The sequence below is a fragment of the Tupaia chinensis genome, unplaced genomic scaffold (assembly GCF_000334495.1).
Source record: "Tupaia chinensis unplaced genomic scaffold, TupChi_1.0 Scaffold144602_1, whole genome shotgun sequence".
NCBI classification, from domain to species: domain Eukaryota; kingdom Metazoa; phylum Chordata; class Mammalia; order Scandentia; family Tupaiidae; genus Tupaia; species Tupaia belangeri.
In genome coordinates, this window is record NW_006204462.1 from 1,646,784 (window position 1) to 1,653,461 (window position 6,678).

Here is a 6,678-nt window from a genome sequence, read left to right on the forward strand (position 1 = left end):
TCACGCCCCGCCCCCAAACCCCCCCCCCCCCCACCTCCCCACCCAAGGGCCATCAACATGGAGGTCAATGTTGAGCCTTTGGGCCGCATCTCCTTCAAGCTGTTTGCCGACAAAGTTCCAAAGACAGAGAACTTTCGTGCTTTAAGCACTGGAGTGAAAGGATTTGGTTATAAGGGTCCTGCTTTCACAGAATTATCCCAGGGTTTACGTGCCAGGGTGGTGACTTCACACACTGTAATGTACTGGCAGCAAGTCCGTCCTTGGGGAGAAATTCCATGATGAGAACTTCATCCTGAAGCATGCAGGTCCTGGCATCCTGTCCATGGCAAATGCTGGGCCCAACACACATGGTTCTCAGTTCTTCATCTGCAGCGCCAATGGCTGGATGGCAAGCCTGTGGCCTTTAACAAGGGGAAAGAATGAATTTGTGGTTGACAACGCTGTGGAGAAGATATTCATGGGAGCCATGGAGCCCTGTGGGTCCAAGAATGGCAGGACCAGCAAGTAGGCCACCAGGGCTGACTGGACAGTTCTCCTGTTCCCTCTTACCACTAGGGCTGACTGTGGACAGCTCTCCTGTTCCTGACTGGACAGCTCTCCTGTCCACTCTTACCACCAGGGCTGACCATGGACAGCTCTCCTGTCCACTCTTACCACCAGGGCTGACCACGGACAGCTCTCCTGTTCCCTCTTACCACCAGGGCTGACCACGGACAGCTCTCCTGTTCCCTCTACCACCAGGGCTGACCGTGGACAGCTCTCCTGTTCCCTCTTACCACTAGACCGCCCTCCTGTAGCTCAGGAGAGCACCTTCACCATCTGCTCGCTGTGTCCTAGAAACTGCCCTCATTGCTAGGTACTTTGGGTTCCATCTTTCCCTTGCCCCCTCCAGATCTAGCTGAATTGCGAAGTTAAGGTTGTGATTATGAAATAAAAACCAAGTAACAAAAAAAGCCTGTGGACAACAGAATTAAAGTATGAGTTTATTTAGATAGGAAAAAACCCTGTGAGATCCACGTATGTTTTTTTTCACAGTACACAATCTCCAAGAACTTTTTGAGGGCTCTTGTAACTAGAACCCCCTCCTCGAAGGGATGAGCGGAAGCTCAGATCACCTGCACCAGCAGCACCGGTCCCAGGGTCTTCTTGGTGACCTGGCACTTGGCCCGCCTGCAGCCCTGCCTCGGGCTGCCTGCTGTGCTTGCCAACAGACACACAGTGAGGGGGAGTGTCCTTTCAGCTTCTGCCTCCTATACCTGGGGCACCGCAAAGTGCCAAGGAGCCAGTGGGCCTCCCTCATCTTCCATTCACAGACGTTTTCACTTATCTCTCACCAGACTGAGTTTCCTTCTTTTTCTCAGAAAAAGGGATATTTGCTCCAGGGCTGGGACTGAGAACAGTGGAATATGGAGCGGGGGTGGGGACATATGCTACTTACAGATTCCCAGGGACATTGGGCAAGCCTTTGCATTGAAAGAGACGGGGACCTGTGGAGTTTCTTCAGCTGAAAGTACTTTCAACAGTTGCTAAAAATACATTGCAGTTTGTTTTCCTCGGTAGGGAGCGCATGGGTTCCCATTTGACCTGAAAACACAAAAGCCCCAGTGCTAAATTTGGTGCTGACCATCCTGAGATAGCTGTGTTTCCTGCAGAGCAGGGAATGGAACCAGCCTACCATAACTACAGTTTTGCCTGTGCTCTCTGGCCGGTGCCTTCAACACCTTATAGCGCCCCCTGTCTGTTCCATAGGCCACAACGTCATGTGAACTGCCCTGCCTTCCGATGCTGCGTCCAGGGCAGGTTAATACATTTGGAGAAACTCCGCGTGAAATGTTTTAACACACAAAAGTTGTCGGTTTTCTTTGTATGGAATCTTAGCTTGATAGCTTAGTCACACACACACACACACACGTCCTTCTCAAAGTACTGAGTCTGAAATATCCTGTAATTGAAGTATAGATTTTATGGACACTGATATTAATACCCCCCTGCCCCGCCCCATCATCTAAAACAAATGAATCAAATGAACACAACTGATCGAAACCGTAATAGCATAGGGACACCAAGGGGCAGGGCAGGGTGCTAGCCCTGGAGTCGAGGAACCTAGACTTCACATGTTGACAGCACTTTGAATCTTGGCCCCAGCAGCTTGAAACCACATCGGGTGTATGTGTGTGTGCCCCAAATCCTGACGGGGTGGAGGAAGAGGCACTGCAATGTGGTCACGCCCCACAGGTGGCACTTTCTCCCTCTCCCTTTCTCTCTGTCTGTCTGTCTTTCTCTGGCTATTACACTGTCCTCTAGAAATTAAAAATAAGTAAAAAAGAAATATTACCAGGGCCAGCAGGTGGCATGGTGGTTAAGGCACTGGACTCCCGGCAGGCCATGGTTGGAGTCCCAGACCTGGCGGGTTGAAATTCACGCCTGATGCATATGCATGCATTCCCGTCACAGTTCTCCGGGGCCCGAACAATAACTGACAGCAACGTAGCCCTTGTAGTTGGGCCACTGCTTCCTTAGCACTTCGATGGCGCCCTGTGACACTCGTCAGCTGTAAAGAGTGAAGGTGAATTCCCAAAGCACAGGGCGTCAGCTCTGCCTCCGCTTGGCCACAGCCTGCAATGCAGCTGCCCGGGTGAGCCCTGACGAGCCCATACAGCTGCCCCCCCCAACCCAGGGGGGACCGTGCTTAGAGCTGGCCTGCCTCCTGGGCCTGGGGTCCACACCCGAGGGCCCTGTCTCTAGTCTCGCCACGCTAGTGAGGACGGTGATGGAACCTGCGACTGGGGCTGGTGCGAAGAGCAAACGGAACACAGCACAGGACACGTGGCTCAGCTCGAGGCACCTGGGCCTCACGGCAGCCAGAGGTCTTAGCTCCTCGGCCAGTGCGGCCCAGAACCGGAGTTCAGGGGATAAAGCCCAAGCCCTGTGTTGGAACTGTGTGCCATCACATTTCCAGGCTCTCTCCTCTCCATCTTATCTGGAACAAGCCTATTTGAACCCTTCCCTTTTCCCCTTTGTCTTCCCCCTCGTTTCTCCCCCTTCTCTCACACAAAGCCAAGCCAAGAAGGTGTGGCCTGATTAAAATCCAGAGTGAGGTGAGCATTTTCTTAGCTCTTCAGCCAGATGAGAGAGTGCGACTGCTGTTCATACCAAAATATTGGTTGGTCTAAAACTACAAGAAAAGAGAACTATGAGAAGCCTGTTCCCTGTTTCTTTCGTGGAACAGGCAGCATATATGAGGGACCTCAGAAAGTCTGAGGGAGATGAGGCATGTGCTTATCTTGGTATAAAAATATTTCGGAGTCCATGCTCAATTTTTCTGTAATGCACATTTTCCATAAACTTTTTTTTTTTTTTTGGAGAGGTTTTTGCTATAGGGCACATGCGCTCGCCAGACAGACAGAGACATAGAGACAGAAAACGAGAAATCACCCCCCAGAGGGGATGGTCACGCCGCAATCCCTTCTCCTCCATTCTCCTCTTGGGATCTTGGGCACACACGCACACGCGCCCAGCGTGAGTTTTAAGCCACCGGGTCCGGGACACGAACCGCGGTCGATGACGTGGGAGTCCAGCGAAATACCTATTATGCTAACTGCTGGTTCCCTTCCATAAACTTTTTGAAGACTCCATTTACTGGACATGTCTAGACTTCAAGGAGAGAACAAGTTTGTTTTCTCATGAAATGTTGAAATGCAGCTCTGTCTTATTTGCACTGAAGGGTTAAGGGATTACCAACGCTCCTTTCAAGACCAGACAGGTAAGTTTCCACACTCCAAAGTCAGTCAGAACCTCCAGCCCACGAATGTCCCTTCTTCCTAGTTAGTAAACAGCTCAGTCAGTGTGATCGGAGCTATTTCGAAAGTCTGAAGCAGGAGGAGGCAGAAAGTGTCCCTGGAGTCTGAGCAGTGCTGATAGCAGGGCTCACCTTCACGCCATCCCAGAAACCCCCCAGCCTTGTGCACTCCGGGACAGAGTCACCCCAAGATCAAGGATTTATTGAGCCATGATTGACAAAATTAAGGTACAGTGGAGAAGGGAATGCCTGATTTCATAAAACATCATCTTTAACTTTAGTAGGAACGCACAAGGGCTGCAAGCTCTCCTGAGAAGCTGCAGTTCCAGACAGATCCCGGCCGTAAGGAGCTGCCGATGCAGACACAAGAGCATCATGGGTTCATACGCCTGAACTGAGAAGGTTTGGGAGAGCTCATAAATTAGGGCCCTGGCATTGGATAATTGGGTAACGAAAAACTTTTCCTTTTAGACTTATTTTATTTAATATACATACACACACACACACACACACACACACACACACACGTATATATATTTAATTTAGACCAAGAGACAGAGAAGGAAAGTAAGAAAGCAAGCCGCCAGGTCTGGAACTCAAATGGTGGTCAGCCATGTGGGAGTCCTAACCACTGTGCTACCTGCTGGCTCCAAAGAAAACGTCTAATAATTAGATTCTCTTTCTGAAAGTGAGATGGCTGGGTTGTTCATTTTGCTTTGCTTGGAAACCCTAATACCTGCAGGAGGGAGGTCCTTACAACACATGCTCACCTGCGCAAGGTCCCCACCACGGATGTCACTCCGTGGCCTTAGTCGCCTTAGCCCAGGCCGCACCCAGGGCGAGGTGCCATGTGGACGTGCAGGCCTAGGGTAGGCAGCACCTTTTTTTTTTTTTTTTTTTTAAGTGGCACTAGAATTTATTAAGATGTGCTTTAGGGTTAGAGTTAGGCTAGGGTTAGGCTTAGGGTTAGGGTCTGGCTTCTCAGACTGGCCAGTGGGCTCGGCCGAGGCCTCCCCTCATGTTTTAAGACCCAGGGTGGGGGCTCATCAGGCAGCGCCTTTTGAATGGCCACGCCCAGTCAAGCTTGGGCTCCTGAGAATTCAAAGTCCTTCACACCAGTGAGTCCTCAAAGGTGGAGAAAACTGCATGGCAGTGAGCGTGGCATGAGGGCGAGGCTTCACATCCGAGGCCAGAGCTCTGCTAGCCTGGGTGCAGAGCAAGGCCAAGCCCACTTCCTTCCCCTGGAGCTGATTATGCCAGGAGCGTGCTTCATTTGACTCTATTTTTTTTGCACACTAATTTTCAAAAGACTCCTAGACTGGACATCCTGCACTATTACCTGGCCAGCACTGTGCAGGCTGAGGGGTTAGGAAGGAACCCTTGCTAAGAAACTCCGGGACCAGCAATTAGCATAATGGCTATGTTGCTGGTGTTGGTGGACTCCCATGTAGTTGACCACAGTTCGAGTCTTGGACCCGGTGGCTTAAACTCACACTGGGCACGCATGCCAAGATCCCGAGAGGAGGATGGAGAAGGGATTGCGGCGTGGCCATTCCCCCTGGGGGGTGATTTCTCGCTTTCTGTCTCTCTGGCGAGCTCATGCACCCGATAGCAACCACCTCTCCAGAAAAAGAAAAAGAAAAAGAAAAGAGAAGAAAGTCTTTCCCAGCAGGTTCTGGGCTCCAGCGAGTGAGAGGCCCTGGCCTGGGATACTCCCTGGTCCTATCCAGTGCTCTCTATCAGAAAAAGCGAATTACAGATTCCCTCCTCACCAAGGAAGAGGGCCTTTGGAAAGGCGTGTAAAACTAAGTACTCAATATAATTTCTGAAGGCTTCTAAAGCACAGTGCATCCTACTTCCTTATACATACAATGGCCACTTGTGGTCATGTAAGGCCAGTGGTGGCTGCTGGTGGGCGGGCTTCTCTGGTCTTGTTCCCAGGCTTGGTTAGAAAGAGTTGACCAGGAACAAGTTCACAGGGGTGTGGTGTGTGTGCTCTCTGCCCCCAATCCGGCCAGAATGGAGGGGGATTGCGGCATGGCTATCCCTATGGGGTGTGATTTCTTGCTTTCTGTCACTCTGTCTCTCGGAGCAAAATCTATAAAAAAGGAAAAAAGAGTAAAAGAGTTTAAAGGACGAAGGCTTGGGGTCTGGCTCAAGAGCACCACGGTGGGACCTGCAGGGCCACCGCCCCCCATGGGAGCGCGAGACCTGACGCAGACAGTGCTGGATGACGGGTAAGTCACTTTCGTCCTCTTTGAGGAAAAAGAAATTCTAGATAGCGCAAAAGATTTCTTGTAAAATCCTGACCATCTCTGGGAGGGTGGAGGCGCTGGGTCTTGGGAGGTGCTTTCCCAGGGTCAGGTCAGATCCCTCCGGCAGCCTGGTCTCACCCACCCTCTCCCCGTGGCCGGTCGGGCTGCGGCCCTAGCGCTCCGCCCGGTGGTGGTGGGCCGGGCGGGCCGACCCTCCGGCGGCGGTTCCCGGCCCGGGAGCCCGTCAGGGTCTCGGAGGACGGCCTCCTGGGCCCGGCGGCCGGGGCTGGGCGCCCGACTAAGCTGCCTCCTGGACGAGCTGCTGCACCAGCCACCGCGGAGGCGCCCCGGGAGGGCTCCATGCTTCGGCAGACCCCGAGGACATTTTAGAGCAGACATGAGCTCCAAGCACCTTCTCCTGGCAGAAAAACAAGCGTGGCGTGTGCATTTTCCCGGAAACAGCTGCCATTTTCCGGAGCCCTGCAGGGTTCGGCGCTAGCTTCGCGCGGCTGCTCCGGGGCCAAGCGGGCTCTCCAAAACGCCCGGCCGCCCCGGCTAAGGTCCCGCCCGAGCCTCCGGGAGCCGCCTGGCACCGGCTCAGGCGGACGGGCGGGGCCCTTTGTC

The 6,678-nt window shown here is 52.7% G+C and overlaps 1 pseudogene; it reads left to right on the forward strand.

The window, feature by feature from the left end:
• The window catches only part of LOC106733726 (60S ribosomal protein L9 pseudogene), a 3,452-nt pseudogene extending 1,686 nt beyond the window's left edge, over positions 1–1,766 (forward strand).
• The last annotated feature ends 4,912 nt before the right edge of the window (positions 1,767–6,678 follow it).